At 39.1% G+C, this 21,674-nt stretch overlaps 1 protein-coding gene across 3 annotated transcripts in view; it reads left to right on the plus strand.

Moving 5' to 3' along the window:
• pparg (peroxisome proliferator-activated receptor gamma) overlaps positions 1-21,674 on the plus strand; it is a 108,783-nt gene that overhangs the window by 8,214 nt on the left and 78,895 nt on the right. The window contains exon 1 of one of the 3 annotated variants that reach the window (XM_034166207.1): positions 6,790-6,946. The exons of the other annotated variants lie outside the window; for them this stretch is intronic. The gene's annotated coding sequence lies outside the window, so the exon portion shown is untranslated. Of the gene's footprint in view, positions 1-6,789; positions 6,947-21,674 lie in introns of those variants that run through there. 3 annotated transcript variants of the gene reach the window in all.

Genomic DNA, 21,674 nt, shown 5'->3' on the forward strand with positions numbered 1-21,674 from the left:
TTAATAAGTTTTTAGCTTCTATACAAAAACTGCCTTTTATAAATTAAATGCAGTTTTAATGGAACAAATCTTGATTATTTGAGTCTTGACTGGTTTGCATATTTAGGTGGGTGATAATTTAGTTTTTACTGTTTGTATGAGTGCCTACAAAAAAATGTCTTATTTGTTTGGATCCATTTGCATTTCTTCAACTCCAAGTACATCTCCACCTCCCTTTCCAGATTGTGGTTTTGCAATATACAGTAAACTAGAGCATCATGTTTGTAGAGCTCAAGCTTCCACCAACACTAGTTTCCATTTCCACATTTTTACCTTGGAAAACATTTTCAAGGTCAAAGTCCTGTTCGAAGTGGCTTTTCATGAGCTAAATTAGATGTGATCAAATGTCAGGAGAATGTATTTAGTTCATGCACTTGAATCAAAGGTTATTTGTGGTGTTGTCAGATTTTCTTTTTCAACTTTTTCAGTTTCTGTATTCTTGTTCAGGCAATTTTCACAGAACATTGGTTATCTCTGCTATGCACAATCTGTCATTGCTCTTTGGCTTCCAAATATTAAGTGGAAGATAGACAAACAGGCATAAAATTGGAACCTCTATCTAATTATGGTGGTGTAGGTAAATCCATAACAGAACAATGACAGTGACTGAAGATTGAAATATAATGCAAAATGTACACCAAATGGGCTTTTCAATATTAAATTCAAATGTCCACAATATCCACAATCCGAATCAGATTTGGATCAATCTTTGTCAGGTGATAGTGAGCGCCATGTCGCACTTCACTTTCAAATATGAGCGTGATTAGGGCTTGTTTGATTAAGATATAATGTAAAATATACATTAAATGGGGGTTTCAATGTTAAATTTAAATGGCAACAAAATCTGTAATCTGGATCAGGATTTATGTGAGGTGGAGACGGATGCTTCCGTTGTTTAATATCTTTAATTCAAGCAGCTGAAAGAAGAAAAGAAGCTGTGCACCTTTAAAAGGCTAAATTTACAAAGTCCACACCTCAGCCAGAGTGCTGGAGGGACCATTGAGAGGAAAGAAAAATCTCTTTTAAAAAACACGCCCTACATATAATCCATTCCCAGTATTTGATTAGTTTGTGCACACAAGTTAAATAATTTCATCAGTGTATATGGCCAAGACATTCATTTCTCTGCACACATCCCTCTGAGCAAACAAAATCTATTCTGTGCTCAATACATTTATTTTTATCATTCTCATAAATGCACAATAATGTCTCTCACTCTGTCACTCTTAATTTGGCCTACAGTGTGTGTGTGTGTGTGTGTGTGTGTGTGTGTGTGTGTGTGTGTGTGTGTGTGTGTGTGTGTGTGTGTGTGCACTCAACACACATACAAAGTAGTCAAATGCAGAAACAAATTAAATTGTCTTGTTTGCAAATAGTAGAGTTTGTCTCACTATATACTGTATATATTTCCCTGTCAATCTGGACATCTCCAGCAGAAATGTGGCCGTGCTGTGACTGCTCGGTGCACGCTCCCAGCACTCCGTTCCGTGGCAGAGAAGTGCACACTGACTCTGTCATTCTACAAACTCTTTTTCATCATGTTGACGTGTTTATGCCATAGCAGTGTCACACTGGCTTACTGTCTGCTTAGCTTTTCTTCCTTGCTCGCTTTGAGCTCTGCCTTCTGCCATCACTCTGCATGAGCCGCCCCACATGCAGCTCATATGAAACTCACAGGATGACAACTTCTTAACATAGGGAGGATTTCTAAAAGTATTTCAGTAATGATGCGATATGGCCCATCCCTCATCTGAACCTTTAACCAAAGTTTTTCATTGTTTCCAGTAGTTTTTTCTGTGCAGAGCTTCTGTAAAAAATTCAGCACTGAGCAAACACCTACACCTTTTAGTTCTTGTAATATTCATGAAAGGATGGTGATGATCTGGACAAGGTGCTTAATCCCAGTCTTGTATAAAGTACCTCAAAGTGATACTTGAATGAAAGTACAAGTATCTTACCATAAAATGACTTTGGTAAAAGTTAAACTCTCCTTTTAAAAATATTACTTGAGTAAAAGTATCTGACATTTACTGCACTTAAGTATCAAAAATAAATTTCTTGTATAAAATGTACTTTTAAATAAAAGTACTGAGTAAAATCCAAAACAAGTGGAGAATGAAACGGCAACACAAAAAGAAAGCCAGTGTGATGTATAGAGAAACCAGGACCAGGTGGATGTATGAAGCTGTAAAGAAAGCAGTTGTTCTTTTTCTGAAAATGCGCAGTCTTTTTCCTGGAAGACCCACACACACACTTTTCTGTTAAACACAACAGCCAGGCTCTTGTGAAACAGAACAGCCATTTATAGCTGAACAGTTGTGCCAAATTTAAGGAAAAGTTTCTTTTTTTGTTGTTGTTTTTTTTTTTTAAAGCAATGCAAGTATCACCATCACCAACCACTGCAAAGTAACCAAACATGGTGCTCGTTGCACTCCCAAATCCAAAATGCAGCGCTGCTTCTCCACAGTGCTTCTATGCAGCGCTTCTTTTCAAGCAAAATGAATGAAATGAAACAGCCTCGCTGGCCAGTTTTGTCAGCACTGAAGTTTTCCCCTTAACGCCGATCATGCGCTGGACTCCAGCAGGAGACGGTCCAGGTGTATGCGTCAGCGTGTGTCAGAGGTGTCAAATCCAGCTTCAGAAAGTAAAAGCCCAGCCACATATTTGTTCCATCTTCCCAATAAACCAGCTGATTGTAATTAGTTCAGCTCTTCAGGCAGGTGGATGAGCTAATTATTGAGATCACCTGTTTTAGGTGCACAGGTAGAAGCAACGCATGGGAGGGTTTTTACTGTCTGAAGCCAGATTTGACACCTCTGGCATGTGTGCATTTGGAGTCTAAAGCCCCCCCCCCCACACACACACACACACACACACACACACATACAGTCTTCCTCTTCCTCACTGAGGGCGCAGATTCAACCTGTCATCTTTTATATTTTTTGTCTTTTAAATTTGTTTAATGTCAAACACAGCACTTGATGCTGGGGTAGAAGGTGCTGCGCTCCGGCTGTAGAGGATTGTATCTCTTTCTCTGTATCGCTGCGCTCTGGCTTACTTTCACCTCTGCAAACAGGCATTGCCCAATCAAATTTCTTCTACTTTTATATTGAACTAACAAAGATGTTAAAGGGAAATGTACTGGAAGCAAAAAGTGTGCATTTTATTGAGGAAATGTAGTGGAGTAAAAGTGAAAGTTGCCAGAAATGTAATAACAAAGTACAGATACTTCAGAATTGTACTTAAGTACAGCAACAACATATTTCTATTTTGTTACATTACACAACACTGCTTAATCCCAAATTGCCTTCCCTAGTGTGCAGCTGAACGCTTTGTGTAGCAGCACCCTTACATCAGTGTGTGTGTGTGTTGTGTGTGTGTGTGTGTGTGAGAGAGATAATGTAAAGCATCATTGTAAGGTAGACAAGCTTGAATCTTCGACTGGACTGGGTTGTTTGACGCGAGGACGTTTCGCTTCAAATCGCAGAAGCTTCCTCAGCTAAAATTCAAATTAAAAGTCAGACTACCAGAGCAAGAATTTTAGCTGAGGAAGCTTCTGCAACTTGAAGCGAAACGTCCTCGCGTCAAACAACCCAGTCCAGTTGAAGATTCAAGCTTCTCTACTATGGAAACTACCTGGACAACTGAGAGCCTTCACAGAAACATCATTGTAAGGTGCTTTCAGTCTCTACATCAGATGCAAAAGTGCTTTACAGATGTGGTCCATTTAGAGTTTATGTACAGAATGCAGATATGCTTGATAATAAAGGATTATTAACCTGAGTGCGAAGTCTGTATTTCAGATTTCAGACCGAGCAAGCGAGGTTAATAATTTGTTTATTATATGGCTGTTCGGAGCTGTGTTTTCATCTTGTTGGTCTTCATTTTGCATGTCCATTTCGAGCTCATTTGTTGTTAATTCCTCCAATTCAAACTCATCAGTGTAATAAAATTCACTCGTAGAATGGTCCTCTTCATCGCTCATAATTTATTTGTTCGTTTTTTGTTTTCTTTTATTTCACGCTGTCAAGATTGTAAACAGTCGCAAATCTGATACGCGATCCGGACCGGCTGTCATGGTAACAATGGTCTGATATTTCAGACCGGAAATCAGCCAATCAGAGCGCGCGTACTGTTGTAGCCAAGCAATATAATACATTTCGATATTGTCATACAGTCTACAAATGCAGACCTGCAATTTAATTTATACAAAATAATTACAGTTTCATTCAAATATGGTGGGAGGAAATATTCTAATTGGACAGTTTCCTGAAAATTTTCATTCTGAATGTGGCCTTTTTAGGAGGAGATGTCTTGTACAACCTCAGATTTTAGTTTCATTTTTTTCATTCAGTGTTCAGAATGAAGGATGTGGACATACGTGTTAGAGTGCAGGTATTTTATTGTTAATTCTGTAACCTGGTTTGTTACATTCCTGTCTGATTTTGCATCGTCTAGATGAATTGCAAGATTGACTCTTTAGTACACATTCCCAAGAAAGTGAAGCAATGAGACCACCTTGTTTTGTTATTTATATGAAACCACATAACTTTTCCTGTTCAGGCTTTTGGACAAAATAACTGCCGTCACCGAGTGATCATAAGACACACTGAGACTTTCTGGCTCTGGATTATTAAGTTCATCTTCACCGTACGAGTTTCAGTTCCCATTTCTTTGCCAAGGCAGTTTCATATGCAGCACCAGCACGTGCTCTCTGAATTGACTTGACCTTGTTTGACCTGTGTTTAATTGCCAGGATGTTTAAACCGCAGTCATGAGTAGAAGTCAGAACACATCCCCAGTAATTCACAGGAAAGCAGCAAAGGACTCTGCCTCCCCGCTGCTCAGCACCCACAGTAGCTGTGTGTATGGCACTTTTGAAGAACTCAGGTATCCTGCAAATATTCAGAATGTCGTACAGAGGAGCCAAGCTTTCTGAAAATCAACACAGCTTGCTTTCTCGGCTCCACCAAGCGGTGCACTGTTACCCCGCTGAGTGATATTCAGAGTGCCCTCAGAGATTAAACACGTCCACCTGTGGACATCGATGGCACCAGTTCAGTCTTTGGCAGTTTTGAGAGTTTTGTCGTGAAAGAACTCCCACATTCAGTTCAGCTCATCTCTTGTCTTTGGTCCCAGGTCCTACACCCAGACTGCATTCAAACTGATCTTGGTGTCTCAGCAGATTAATGATCTTTGTTCCTGATTCCTTTTATTCTCATTACAGAATCAAAACAATCGGGATCTAAGTTCAGGAACATGATCAAAAATGAGTGATCAGGATCAAGAATCAGTTATCACAGTCACAGGTCAGCATTCATGTTTAAAGGTTATGGAACAAGATCAAAGTTCAGCACTCAGAATTGAAGTTCAGCATTCACGTACAAAGGTTGCTGGACAAGATCAATGTTCAGCAATCGGGATAAAAGTTCAGCATTTGAGTTCAGTGCTGCCACAGTAGCTTTGAAAAGTTTCTTTATTAATTACTTTAAACAGTTACATTTTACAGTTACTTTATACTGTTACTTCATAAGCAGCTGTGGACAATTTGTTGGCAGCTGCTGAATGTAACTAATAAAGTAACGTGTAATTGGTTATTGTTAAGACTGAGTACTCAGAAAAGTAACTATTGGTTACTTTGCTGATTAGTTTCTTTGCTGATGCTCAATTTTAAGAGTAACCAAGTTAGATAAGTAGTTACCTTATTAGTTACAAGTTGTTGGCAGCTGCCAATAAAGTAACTGCATAAAGCTGCTAATGAAGTAACTGGATAAATTAATTAAAAAAATAACTTTTCAAAGTAACTGTGGCAACACTGTTTGTGTTCAAAGGTGACTGAACAAGATCAAAGTTCAGCCACCAGGATTAACAATCAGAAGCATAATCAAAGATGAATTCTCAAGATCAAAGATGAGAGATTAGGATTACAGGTTAGTACTCACAGGCAAAGGTGAACAGTCAGATGAAGCAGCTGGCTCATAGTCAGGATCAAAGTTCATGGTTCATGATTCCACCATTGTCCTTCTGTAAATGTACTTTGATACAGACGCAGATTGTGATTCCACTCTGGAAGAAAATGTGTTTTCAGACAGGATGGCCACTAGGATGGACTAAGGATTGGAATTTTCTTTGGTTCATCCATCTTGAACTGGTGTGTTAAGAGGCAGTGGTGGACAAGAGAGATGTCCTGCAGAAGAACGTGCACCCTAAGTGGTGGGCTGAGGGACACAACATGATTGCTTAATTTGAATTAAAGCGGACTGTAATAGCCTTTGTGGAGGTACACAATCTATTAGGTACTCTGCTAGATTTACATAATCTGTGATACTTTATCTGCCATATTTGACAATATACAAGCATGTGGACTTGACTTCGCTGTAATAAAATGAGAACATCTTGAGCGTTCACTTTCAGTTTGTCAAAGATGATACTTCAGGTCAAAAAACGAGATATGACATGTTATTTTAATAGAAAAGTGAGGTCGTTGGCAGTTGTTTGTTTTTTTTAAAGAGGCAGAAGTGACTGAGTCACCGCTGTCATATCGACACTGAGTGACTGAGTGCAGGGAGAGAAGTGCAACCATGAGAGGCATGATGCGCCTGTCAGAGTGAAGCAACAGGAAATCATCAGCATCTGATGTCTACCACCTCACACCCACCCGCTCATCCACTCACCCCCATGAAACACAGACCACATGATCTCTGTCTGAACTTCTGCTGAGCCCAGACTGTCAGAGGAGGGGAGAAAAAAATCCTGTGTGTGCATTTGTATGTAGTTCCTTTTCTATTGGTCATTACTTCCTGAGGAAAAGGATGACCACATGACGCACACGCCAGCTTCTTCTGGCTGTCACTTACCGGTCAGTGAGCTGACGGTGAGCAGTCAGGTCAAATCGCAGACACAAGGGGTAAGTGGACGACGACGAGGTTCTGCACCATACTAGAACATGCGTGCTTGTGTGTGTGTGTGTGTTTATAGTCTATGTAGTGATTTTTATTTCGTATATGAGAGCTTATCTTTGAAATGAAACACTGAACTCATATTCACCCTCATTCCGTTGGAAAACGTCAGTGAGCTGAAAGCCTGATTCACAGGTTGGACTGTTTAGATTTAGTCAACGGAAAAAGTGCCAAACTCACCACAATCAAAAGTGTCTGAGGTGTTGCTGCTTTTACTTCCACCGAGGAGATTGTGCATTTGTTTGTCTGAATCTCAGCAGACCATCTCCAAAAGGCATGAACAGATTTCAGTGGAACTTGGTTTAGGGGGCAGGACCGGGTGAGGGACCGAACACTTAAATTGATTTTGAGCAAACTCAACATCCATATGCAGATCCATGATGATTTTTTTAATCAATATTTTTATTTATGCCCCTCTTGATATTTTAAGCCACAAAGACGCTGTTTCCTTTTTTGTATTTGCTATTGCCACATTTACCATTTCTTTGCTATTAGGAAATTCATCATTTTAGGGTATATCCATGATGCTGCTTTCACACATTGAAGGTAGCAAGCACATTGTCTTTTGTGTTCAGCAATACACAATGAGGAAAAACCGTAACATTGCCATGGTGAATTTAACATTTTACAAAAGTTACACACAATTTTAGGCCAGGGAGGGCTTTTCCTTAATTAAACTATCTGTGGCTGACCTTGGTGTGACTTAAACTGTATCCAAGTTTTGTGTGTGTGTGGTGGGAAGATTGGATGTTGTACACGGACCAGTAAGCCCCAACTGTTTCCAAGCTATAATTGCTGTTTACTCTATGATGATTGAATCCCTACCTGTGACCAGCACCTTAAAACTACTCTCCTCCTGGACCTTTTGGGTACTCAAAACGTATCTACAAGCAGCAGCACTGTGGGTGGCAATGGCAGAAACTACCGGAGTGAACAGTGTTGAAGCCCAGCGGTACGGAAGCGTAGTGCATTCACTGGATTAAAACAAAAAAAAAATTAGACCCCTGTTTTCGTAATTACAATAAATTATCTCATAATTACGAGATCAGGATGTTGCAGTTATGAGAAAAAATCTCATAATTACAAGATCTTGATCTTGTAATTACGAGATCAGGTGTCTAATTTGTTATATAGCTTCCGTACGTCCAGTCTCTCAGTAAAGAAGCGGGATAAGGTTAGCCGATGATAGCACACTGTGATCATACATAAAGTGTGCATTTTCCCCTAAGGTGCTCCTGAATGAATGTCAAGGCAGGGGCACGGGGTGTCTCACCAAAATGAGACGTGTCTCGTCCCCCCTCCACACTACCAGCTTTCACTCACACAGCCCCACCGACCACTGAGGGACAAAGAGGGGCGCATGTCAGTCTGGGTGACCTGTGCCCCGCCTTATTCATCCAGGAACTCCTTATATCTCGTAATTATGAGATCATTTCTCATAATTACAAGATCAGGGGTCTATTTTTTTTTTTTTAATCCAGTGACTCCAATACGCTTCTGTACAGAAGCATCGCGACTCACTCTATTTCGTAAGGCACCACAAAGAGGACCAGGGCTGGACCGCAGTTCAGTAGGGGCGATATTAAGCCAACCAGTTGTGCTGCTGTGTATGACAACTCTGTGGTCATCTTGAGAGCGGGTTGGAGTACAAGAAGGAAGGAGACAACAGAATCTTGCTCAAGATCTGATGAAAAACAAAAACAACATGCAAGAAGTCCCATTTTGCACACATCTGTTGTTGTTGTCCATTCAGCTGATCCTGTTTTTTTTGTTTTTTTTTGGCTCGGTAATTAGACTGTTCAGTCACATGCAGGTGCACAACTACTTAGATAACACAAGTTTAAGATAAAAATAGGAAAACCTTATAGTCATATAGCCTTATAGTGCATGTTTAGAAAATAAGCAAGATTGTTTTTGTACTTAACTGTATTTTTTAAGTTGTTGGTTGGCAGATGCTAGCATGGTGCCACTTGTCCTTTTGGTACCAACAAACAACACGATCTCAGCTCTTGTTCTTGTTGATGTTGTTGTTAGTCTTTGAGAATAATTCACTGGATTTGTGGCAAGCGGAAGAGGTTTTTAAATTTGACAGTTTGACAGAAGTTGTGTGGTTCACGTCTGTTGCTGACAGAAGTGGAGGGATTTCTGTCCTTCTCACTGAAATGAGTGGATCATCCAGTTTTACATCAGTCAACTGCACTTGTAACTGTAATAACTCACCCATGTGTGCACATTTCTAAAACATTTTGATCAGTCTTTTTTTTTTTTTGGTCACATTTTCCTCAAACTGCCAATTTTCAAGAAGTGTTCCCTCCCCCTCAACCTGACCTCAGGTTGACCTTACACCTATTGTACGTTCTCGTTCCACTTTCCAGCTTTGTGAGTTGAAACGCCCAAAATCTGATGAAAAATCGAAGAGAAATCATACATGAAGTCTGCGTTCTGTGTTACTCAGAGCTTTGCCAAGCAGTTCAGAGATTGTGGTTTCTAACCTTCCACTGTGATATTTCTTTGAAGTTTCCTGAGTAAATTCAGTACCACGGAAGCAAGTGGGTTCTGACACATGAGAAGACTCTCGTTTTTGTCAAGAGGGCAGGCCAGACCTCTGGCTGACACTTTTTGTGCATTTTATTTTCCGTTAGGCTGCTGTTTGATCATTTAGGTGAGGAAGGTGAAGGTACTTTCTGGTAACGTTGTGAGTGTATTTGCTTCACAGCATCAGTGTCAAAAGGTCGGTTCACTGAGTGGATAACTACGGTTCTCACTTTTTAATTTTTTTAGTCTTGTAATCCTTTGACCCTGGTCGGTGGGAGGTGGGTGGGGCAATCTCTTCACAGAAACATAGGTGCTGTTGTTGTCGAGGAAATGTTTACTGACTTCAACAATTCTGTGATTTCACATCACTATGATTTCTTTTACAGTTATAGATACTGCCCTAGTACCATTGCAGTACCTTCTGTTTCATACCCTGTGTGCGCACAATGCACATAATTTGTTTGTTTGCTTTTTTGGGAGGGGAAGTGGACTAGTGATTTCACGATGTTTTAGTGATGTTGTCATGACATCACTAATACTACGTGATGGCGATTGAATAGCCCATCAATAGAATCATTGGTTCATTTCTGCAGCGGTTCATCTCTGTTAATTGTGGAGATTTTCTGTAATTTTTAAAATTTTATTTCATTTACAACTATGACCTAATTTGATATCTTTGTGAAGTTATCATAATGTAATTCACAACATTTGATTAAAAATGATTTCCTGATTAATACAAGCTTTACATTGTCTCTCTCACCCTTTTGGCTGCAAAGATATACTAGAAAATGTGTTTTACGGACTGCATTTGTGACGACCATTTTACCAATCCGTTCTAGCAGTTAATTGTTTTGAGACACTTATCTAAAATGTTTTTAAAAGCTAAATAAAAATTGTAAAATATTTGTGGCAAATCTGCTCAGCTGTTTCCAAGAAACAAATGATTGATTACCCTGTGCACCAGCAGTAGCCTAAGCGTGAAACGAAGCCATTTCCAAATAAAAAGTCTTCCCTATATCGGTATGCTGATACATTGTAGCATAAAGTTATTTTGTTCCCATAACATCAAATAATACACACACACAGCAAAAGAATTTAAGTGATTCATTCAAATATTTGTTTTCAGAAAAAAAAATAACACGTATACCTTTTAATTATAGCTCCCCCCCATCATTTTCTCTTTGGTTCATACAAAGAAAAGGTCCAGTAAGTGACCTTATTTGAAATGTGCACTTTGAATTTTGACAAAACAGATCAGACAAAGCCGTGAGACCCCCTGAAGACCTTTGGCAAACTCCAAAGGAAGTTTGGAACCAGGGTGCTGAATTATGCAAATTTGACTGTGATTATAGATTTGCACTTCAAAATACCAGATTTGGTTATAAACCATTTAATCTTTCAGCCCTATTGGCACACCTCATGGCACCATCAAGTAATCTGTTATTAATCAATTATTGGATAATTAGCCAACTACACAGGAAATAATTTTGAGTAAAATTTACTGCTGGGATAACATTTGGTACCAGTCAAAACAGAGTTAAATATACTCTACCACAGGGCTAAATTAACTCAACACAGTGTAAAATCAACTCTTATTGGAGTTAAACCACTTGCATTGACTATATGGTGTCGCCGACTGAGCGGCCCGCCCTAAAACTCGGTCTGCCCTGCCTTCACTGCGCATGCGTCTTCAGCCGCGGTTCACCAATTATCACCATGTTTCTGCTTAAAACTACACTCCAGTCATCCTCTATCTCAGTGACAGATATCTGAAGCTTTTGTACAACAATAATTTCCACATAAATTCAGCATTATTTCATCAGAAAAGGCAGAGGAAGCGATCACAACGCCGCAGCTACACGGCTGCTAGCTGTTGTCTTCATTGACCGTCCATCATTTCAAAGCGTCAGGGGATTAATGCCTCTTTCCGGCTCAAAATGGCTTAGTTTCTGCTTAAAACTGACTTTAAAATGATTTAAGAGGTTTTACCTTGTCAACTTATGGTTAATAATCCCATTAATCCATTTGATCGCTTTGGGTGGAGACAGACCATCCACAGAGTGGCTGAGCTCCAAAATGACGCATGCACAGTGGAGGCAGGGCGGGACGGGGGGACCGTTCAGTTTGTTGACACTGGTAGAGCTGATTTCGCTCTCCAATAGTGTTTTTTTTACTCTATTTAGACTGGGATCAAATGTTATTCCAGCAGAGTAAATTTTACTCAGCATCAATGTATTGTTTTAAGTTGTTCTTTAAATTTTAAATTGAATTTTTAAATTTAGCATCTAAATTCTCTCATTTCAGCTTCTTAAATGTGAATTTTTGACTGGTTTCTTAATAAACAGAATATCTTTTGGGGTGTGAACAAAACAACACATTTGAGGACACTTATTGACTTTTTGACATTTTATGGAACAAACAACTGATCAATTGATCAACAAGAGATTTGTCAGAATAAAAATAATTATTAGCTGCAGCTATGCTTAGAACATGTGATCTTCCTCTTGTCTACTTTCAAGATGAAATAATCTGTTTGAATGTGTGCATGAGGATTGTGAGGCATTCATGCAGGCAAGATTCTGCACATGCATCACATATTCATGGAACAGCTGCAATAAAATAAAATTACTGAGCAACACTGACGAACCAACAGTCTATATTATAATACCCAAGTGGCCTCTGTGTGCATGTGTGCGTGCGTGTGTATGGTTTTGATCAACAAAATAGTTGGTTCTTTTGTGTTTGATAACCCACATTAATTCATACTTTTGTCCACATTTATTTTATATGTATTTGTTAATACTGTTACTGTAGGTTTAACTATGCTGTTATACTTTATACACTAATTACCGTTTTTGTTTATCGTGTTAGCTTGCTGTGTACGGTTGGCTTATTAATGGCTAATTTAGCTCTTCTACTATAACTAGCTTATTTTCATTATTTACAGTTTTATTTTACATGGTGTAGATTTTTAATGTGTTCTTTTAAAGATATCAACATATAGTACCTAAGTTCTTAGGTTTCCATTTTGATAGCATAATGATTATACTTTTTATTTTCCTATAGTATACTAACAAAGTTACTTTAGATAGATACCAATACACTCATAGCTTCTGTTTCTGTAATAAAATACCAGATTTATAGCTTAGCCTACTAACTATATTTAATTTTACTACTAGTCTTCATACTAAATTACCTATACTGCAATCTTCTCCTGTGATGTCTTATTTTTCTTATGTCTTATTATTTATTGTATTATATATACTTTTTCTTGAGCCGCTTGGGTGGGTAGAGAGCGTTCCCATGGGATACAAAAGCTTTTCAACCTACCATCCCTGGTTCTCAAGACCAGGCACCTACGTGGCTCTAATCTACTCTTTTCTATTCTCCTATTTTACTCTTCCTTTTTAGATATTTAGATATACCTTTATATACTAGCATAGTTCCACCTTAGAATTGGAATATAATATATAAGATATACCTTACTGAATTTTCATACAGTTTTGATCACGCACAAAACGGGGAGAGCTGACATTTGCCATTTGGTATGCTGTATTTTGGGTCAAGGATGAATGCCACCAAAACCAAACAGTTATAGGACTAATATTTTTTAGGGAAGCTGCATATATTAGCTGACAACATTGAACAATGGACATTGATATTTACATTCTGGACTCACACGCCAATGCAGCAGAGGGTGGTAAATCATCTATATATTAAAAGTGTGAGTGTGTATGTGTGTCATTTTATTTAGTAAGTTCAATGTAAGTACATAATTTTGTAAATATGTTAAAAATACATAGATAACACAGTAAAGTGAAAATACTTATTTCCATTGTGGTCCATTTAAAAATCAAATGCCAAAATTGAAGTAAAAATAATAATAATAATGTGTATGTGATAACAAGAACCTAAACAATTTCAGTACATTAAGACAGTAAATTGACATTTAAAAAGTACATAATTAACAGGAAATAAAAGGGTTGAGTTCTTCTTCAAAAAAACTGTTGAAGTTTAACCTGTTTATGCTCAGATTATTATTTTTTTTAATATAAGCGGAAAAAGTTGCATTAGCACCTTGAAATTTTTTATTGTGAGTAGAAAATGGCAGTGATACACTTGGGCAACAGTTGCCAGTGGGGCAAAACAGGTTAAGGTCTAAGATTCTAAAAACATTCTGGACTCACACACCATTCCAACTCATTATTGAAACTTTGCACAATTTATTTCCCTCCTTGAAAAATGTCACTACCCAATCTATAGTCCATGGATCCCCATGGGCAACATGCTAGTTGTATTTTTAAAATACAACTAGCTGCGGTGGTTTGAATCATATTTGTCTAATAGATTACAATTTGTTCATGTAAATGGGGAATCTTCTTCACAGACTAAAGTTAATTATGGAGTTCCACAAGGTTCTGTGCTAGGACCAATTTTATTCACTTTATACATGCTTCCCTTAGGCAGTATTATTAGACGGTATTGCTTAAATTTTCATTGTTACGCAGATGATACCCAGCTTTATCTATCCATGAAGCCAGAGGACACACACCAATTAGCTAAACTGCAGGATTGTCTTACAGACATAAAGACATGGATGACCTCTAATTTCCTGCTTTTAAACTCAGATAAAACTGAAGTTATTGTACTTGGCCCCACAAATCTTAGAAACATGGTGTCTAACCAGATCCTTACTCTGGATGGCATTACCCTGACCTCTAGTAATACTGTGAGAAATCTTGGAGTCATTTTTGATCAGGATATGTCATTCAAAGCGCATATTAAACAAATATGTAGGACTGCTTTTTTGCATTTACGCAATATCTCTAAAATCAGAAAGGTCTTGTCTCAGAGTGACGCTGAAAAACTAATTCATGCATTTATTTCCTCTAGGCTAGACTATTGTAATTCATTATTATCAGGTTGTCCTAAAAGTTCCCTAAAAAGCCTTCAGTTAATTCAAAATGCTGCAGCTAGAGTACTGACGGGGACTAGAAGGAGAGAGCATATCTCACCCATATTGGCCTCTCTTCATTGGCTTCCTGTTAATTCTAGAATAGAATTTAAAATTCTTCTTCTTACTTATAAGGTTTTGAATAATCAGGTCCCATCTTATCTTAGGGACCTCGTAGTACCATATCACCCCAATAGAGCGCTTCGCTCTCAGACTGCAGGCTTACTTGTAGTTCCTAGGGTTTGTAAGAGTAGAATGGGAGGCAGAGCCTTCAGCTTTCAGGCTCCTCTCCTGTGGAACCAGCTCCCAATTCAGATCAGGGAGACAGACACCCTCTCTACTTTTAAGATTAGGCTTAAAACTTTCCTTTTTGCTAAAGCTTATAGTTAGGGCTGGATCAGGTGACCCTGAACCATCCCTTAGTTATGCTGCTATAGACGTAGACTGCTGGGGGGTTCTCATGATGCACTGTTTCTTTCTCTTTTTGCTCTGTATGCACCACTCTGCATTTAATCATTAGTGATTGATCTCTGCTCCCCTCCACAGCATGTCTTTTTCCTGGTTCTCTCCCTCAGCCCCAACCAGTCCCAGCAGAAGACTGCCCCTCCCTGAGCCTGGTTCTGCTGGAGGTTTCTTCCTGTTAAAAGGGAGTTTTTCCTTCCCACTGTAGCCATGTGCTTGCTCACAGGGGGTTGTTTTGACCGTTGGGGTTTTACATAATTATTGTATGGCCTTGCCTTACAACATAAAGCGCCTTGGGGCAACTGTTTGTTGTGATTTGGCGCTATATAAAAAAATTGATTGATTGATTGATTGAAAATGGCAGTGAAGCATTTTCCAAAGGCACTGTGTAAGGCTGCATGGACTATTGTGTTTACCGACACGAATTAAACATTTTGTAAAGAATTCGGCATCTTCTAGTATTCAACCACTTAAAATACGTCATCTGTCTTTTAACTGTTTGTCTTCAGAATTTTGCCTGAAACATATGTTAACAGTGGTTTTGAAAAGTGTGATATTTTTTTTTTTATTTTTTTTTTTTTTTGGTTTGACAGTCATGGTGTGTTTCTTGCCCTTGCAGAATGCATGTACAATAGTGCTTTTTAAAATGCGAACACAGAAGATAAGAGTGTTGAAGCCTGTGAATGCAGTCGAGCAGGTTTTGTCTTTTGAAGCAAACGTTACTAAATACACCTGACCAGCTTCTTTGTTCATGTCTCTCACATTCTAAATTACTCAGCTTGTACATTTTCTTTGACTGATTAATTTCAGTGAAGGAGTGTAGCTTCTACGCCCTAAGAAGAAATTCCGCCGGATCATGAAGAAAATTTTAGCCAGTGGAATTCATTGTTAGGTTGTTGTTCTGTTCTTACGTTTTCTTTATTCTTTGTATAATATTTGATAGAAAGTTAAGTCTGGCATCATGCCCTGATGCTGCGCTTCGCTGCATCCACAACACCTGGGAACTACCATTGGTGCTGGATGGCAACCACTCAGGCAGACAACCAGTCCATTCCCACATCTCTGAAAGAACCAAGTATTTGTCACAGCCACGTGAAATGTGGGCACCCCTTTGGTCTTGTCCAGCTACTGAGGTCCTCAACACTCAGACACGTGCGCGCTGGATCATTCACAGAGAAACTCGACACATGGCCAAAATGTCGAAACTGCCACTCCTTCACAGTGCAAGTGATACTCCTCATCTTCGTCTCTAAGTAACCTCTCATTTGATTCAAAGTCATTCCAGCGGTACGCAAGGATTCTCCGAAGAGGCCTAGTACCCAAGACATTCAGTCATTGTCTTTAGGTGGGCATCCCCTTGCGCTTCTCAAGCCTATGGGGTCCTCAACAGTCTGTATGATGGATCATGCCCAGAGAAACGTGCCACATGGCCAAAATGTCAAAGGTGATGTTCTCTCGTAATGAACGTGATACTCCTCATCTCCGTCTCCATAAATAACTATTAGACACAAAGACATTCCAACAGTGCCCAAGGATCCTCTGACAAGGCCTCGTACCAAAGGCATCCAGTCTTTGCCACTGGTTAGCATCCAAGTCTCACAAACATACAGTAAGACAGGTAGCACCAGGACCCAAAAGACGTAGACCTTTGTTTTCCTGCCAAGCTATCAACATCAACAAGCACCTCTGTTCAGAGACATCATGGCTCCATAAGTTCTTTCCAGGCACCTCCAAGGCCAAAGACCCAGAGACATGAATGCCACTGCCGAGATAAGTGGATCGCTCAACACTTCTACTTCATCCAACTTGTTGGTCAAATTCAGTAAACTGGATTTTCATCTTGATCCAGGACAATCGCAAACCCAGACAGTCAAATTCTTAACCGCAATATCGTTTGTTAAAAAAAAACAAATAAATAAATGTTCCTTCTGCAGCATTAATCCAAAGAGACATTGTTAGAAAGTGACAAAAATGTTGCTCTTTCAGGCAGGCTGGATCTCACCCTGCACTTCTGTGGTTCTTGTTCTGCTGTTAAGCCTATTTATTTTCTGAACGGCTGCTTTTAGGCTGAGTAAATATTGCTGCCACTCCCAAAGATAGCATCACAGCATTATCATTTTGTTTAGTAATGCAGCTGCATTTGCTCAGTGGTTTGGTGCATTCCCTCACAGGGAGGGAACAGGCATAAATCATTTTACTTTTTTTCCTTAAAACTGGGTTTGTCTGCCCAGGGAGGTTTAAATGTTTTGCATCCATAGCTGCTCTGGGTTTTGGCTGGTGGATGAATACAGTAGCCTGAACTGTCTGCCAATTTGCAGTGTGCCTTTGGTCATAATTGCAGCAGCAGCTGATGTAAGAACGCACTCCTACACACTGTCCTCCTTTCTGGATGACAAGACTTAACACGTGGAAATGTGAGAACCACCAAGACACGCTAGAACAAATGTTGCGCGTGTGTTCAGGCATATACACAGCCACTCACAAGCACAATACACGCTGCATAAAGCCGACAAGTCGTCTGTCAACTTTACGAGTGTCTGACAGGTTTTTTTTGTACTGAACTCTTTCAACAGGTTTTGTATACAGTACAGACAACAGAAATATTATGCAGCAGCCGTTGCACATGATTCTGTTTGATTGCTACATGTTTTGCTTCAGTTTCATTGCCAGTGAGTCTTGCCAGTGAAATCTGGTGGAGGTCATGGATGCGTTCTGGTTTCTGCTGTGTTCATGGGCTGGGAGCTTTGTAGAGTTGTAAAGTCCAGTGGCTTTGTTGGCGAGGACAGGTTCACTGACCTTAACTTTGTCGATAGTGTGTATATGATAAGAACCTAAACAATTTCTAAATACATTAAGATCGTAAATTAACATTTAAAAAATTACGTAATTAACAGGAAATAAAAAACTGTTGAGGTCTAAGGTTAAGAAGACATTCTGGACTCACACGCCATTCCAACTCATTATAGAAACTTTGCATAAGTTATTACCACAAAATGTCAGCTACCTATTTTATAAACACTACCCAATCTACAGCCCGTGGATCCCCAATGGGCAACACACTAGTTACACATATTTGCTTATGATACATTTCATGCAAGCAGTGACTATTGCACAATGTTGCCAAGACCACATGAATAAAATTTGTTTGTGGTTTCACTCTTGGCTCCACATGTAAACTAAACCGAAAGAAAAATCCTTACACAACAGAAGCATGGATTCATGCAATTAAGTTCCACTTAAAAAATTGTTTCAGACCTGTGCCAGGTAATGGAGCCTTCCACACAAATGTGGCATTTCATTGCACACAATGGCAACACTTGTTTTTGAAGATTTACTTTTGACAGGGAATACACATTGTCTGGTCACGCAAAATTTCAAATGCACACTAAGTATTGTTGGATGAAGCAATTAATAGATGTATCATTACATGCTGCTGTAGGTGCTGCGTCACATCAGTCAGTTCACACGTAGCGCCTGGTGTGCTGCTGGATTTACCCACAGTCTGTTTTTCCTGATTCTGATCTTTTCATTTGTAACTTGAACCTGATTCTACTTTTGTTGCTGTTGTTTGTGGGGCTGTTTGTAAAATCAGAAGTGTGTGTTATTTTCTTAACTCTTTATAAATTATTTAGCAAGATTTTCTGAGTTTTAAATATAAATGTTATTATTAAAAATAACAAATAATTGTTAAATCAAAATATTTAATAAATGTAATTCCTTTATTAAAACTATGGGACATTGTAAAATCAGGTGTTTTTTTTTAACATATCATCATTGTTATTAGTACATTTTGTCAGTTATTTTTAATTATCTAGTGTAATTTTATGAGATTTCAATATAAATTAAATATAAATGTAAATATTAAAATTAAATGATGAATATAATTGTTAAATAGTATAGTACTATAGTAATAGTATAGTAATAATAAAACCACTAAAAAAACACCATATTTTACAAAATGCACCCCATAAGTGGTGTGTGTGTGTGTGTGTGTGTGTGTGTGTGTGTGTGTGTGTGTGTGTGTGTGTGTGTGTGTGTGTGTGTGTGTGTGTGTGTGTGTGTGTGTGTGTGTGTGTGTGTGTGTGTGTGTGTGTGTGTTAACCAAAGGAAAAGCAGGTGTAGGAACTGTTTGGCGGTCCATGTGTGCCTCTGTGGTTGAGGTGTATGTGGTATCTTGAGAAAGACTTTGTATGAAAATTAAGGCAAAACTATGTATTCAACTTCACCTCAAAAAGACCTCAGACATGTTCAGGGTTTGGCACCTTTTGATTCCAATTGTGATCAGCAGGGGGCCAAGCCTTAGAAACCATGTGTCTGTGATATCTTCACAACAACTTTGTATATCAAGGTTAAACTTGGTACACAAGGTCACTGCACTAAAACCTCAGAAAAGTTTGAAGTTGAGTACATTTCAGTCCCACTAGTCCCCTAGTGTGTGTAAGAACTCCACAAGGTCTTGATGTATTGTCTTAAAACTGTTATGTGTCGACGCGGGTTGAGGAGCGAACCTGCGTCTGATGGAACCCAGCGCTAAAATAACCAGAAAGCGGTTCCAATAACAAAACAATTTATTTCTTTCACCCTCTGGTGCATGACAAAGTGTATAAACAAAAGATGCGTCAGTCTGGTGGAGTGAAGGCTGGCACGCTCTCCAGCGCCTAAAAGGATCGAAGCCCGGCGCTTCTGGACTCACTTTACCGCCAAACACCCCCCGGGTGGACACGACAAACCGACTCTCTGCGAAGGATAGAAAAGGTGAGGCAAGTCAGCAGTTACAAACAATATCCTTCAAAAGGCACACACTATCAGCAACACATTCAGGTCTGTATTTAAGGTTTATGTAAATGAGCAGCTTCTCACAACAAGTGGAGGATCACCAGTCCGCACGCCACGGCAGTGAGAAGCAAGCTGCACAATTCTCATCACAATTCAAATATACTGCGTAACAAAATACCAAGTTACTATCAACAATTAGTCAAACAATTATTCACCTCTGATGTGTGCTGACAGCATGTGTCCCTCACCCTTCTTCCTTCAGAGGCACGATGTGTCAAACCCAGGCGCGGTCCTCAGCGTCTCACAAACGAACATCACAAGGTCGAGTTCCCGGCAATTCTGCTTGAATCACACATGGCTTAAATGCAGAACGCCATCTCATTATCTGCTTCAGCTGAAAGTCTTTAAGGTTGCACGTGAGCACCATCCACAGGTGCTGCACATAACGTTGATGAGGGTGAAGGACTCTTCAGCCAGCACCTTCTTCACAGACAAATCAGTTTTCATACCACCTGGAGAGCAAAGAAAAGATAAGAACACCAAAATGTCCAGCCACACCCCCCCCAACACACAACAAAAACTTGCTAATATAGATTATATCTTGCTAAGACCTTGCACAGGTCCAAGGTAGATCTCAGTGATGTAGGTTAGAGTTAGTATTGCTGTTGTTTTAGTTGCAATTTTGTAATAGTTATTGTAATTTCTTAATGTGTAAAGGTATTAATACAGCATAAACTCCCTCTTTAATGTTTCTGTTAGATCCAGGGAAAAAAATGAAAGCGATATTTTCTTTTGTTTGTACGATACAATACGATACACTTTATTGTCCCCTCAGGGAAATTTGTCTTGGACTCATGCTAGGTGCCTTACAAGAAAAGAGAAAACAAACAATACAGATAAAAACACAACCACATCCATAACAAATTAACATGACAGGAGTCAGGAGAAACACCATAAATATTGCATAATTCCAATTTTAAACATTATTGTTTAACAATTTAATAGACATGGGGACGAATGAATTTTTAAATCTATTCAGTCTACTCCGAGGAACTCTGTACCTTCTCCCAGAAGGAAGGAGAGTGTACTCTGCATGAAGTACATGCAGAGTACAAAATCATCATATTCTATAGCTAGATAGATATATATATATACATACGAGGTCTGTTAGAAAAGTAACGGACCTTTTTATTTTTTGCAAAAACTATATGGATTTTAATCATGTGTGATTGCATCAGCCAAGCCTGAACCTTCGTGTGCATGTGTGAGTTTTTTTCACGCCTGTCGGTTGCGTCATTCGCCTGTGAGCACACCTTGTGGGAGGAGTGGTCCGTTACTTTTCTAACAGACCTCGTACGTGTACATACTCGTATACTGTAAGTAGACCTAGGTTCACCTCCCAGTACTGTTTGCAGTAACCTGCAGTTGATTGGTGTCCTATCTAGGTGGAGTCATAGACTCTGTCCCACAACAGTATCCGGAGATAAGAACCACCACCATTGGGCCTCAGGGCTTAGGTTGGACTTACTGCATGTTCTGCATGTGTGTCTGTTAATGGTTTGGTATCTGGGAGAGCTGCTACAGTATACACTGAAACTTTGGGCCCCTGTGCACAGGGTCTCACACCTATTTTAAGTTTGGATTGACTGGCAGCTAGCCAAGAAATGGGAGAAAACTGAAATTCTGCAGGTATTTATAGGTTGTATTGGTACATCTCATCTCCTGCTGATTTTTGCTGTCACTTTACAAAGAGCTAAAAAGGAAACAATAAGTAATTGAGCACAGAGGATGTTTGTACTATGGGGATGTTTTGCCAACTAATATTCAAGCCATTTTTGTACCTGATGCAACTTTGCCATTTGGCAATTCCTGTTTTAGATTTGTCCTGTTACATAAGCCAACATATTCTTTGTTCTATTTTTTTCTTTTGTTTTGATTTTTAAATCAAA

Source organism: Thalassophryne amazonica, chromosome 3 (genome assembly GCF_902500255.1).
Source record: "Thalassophryne amazonica chromosome 3, fThaAma1.1, whole genome shotgun sequence".
NCBI lineage: Eukaryota > Metazoa > Chordata > Actinopteri > Batrachoidiformes > Batrachoididae > Thalassophryne > Thalassophryne amazonica.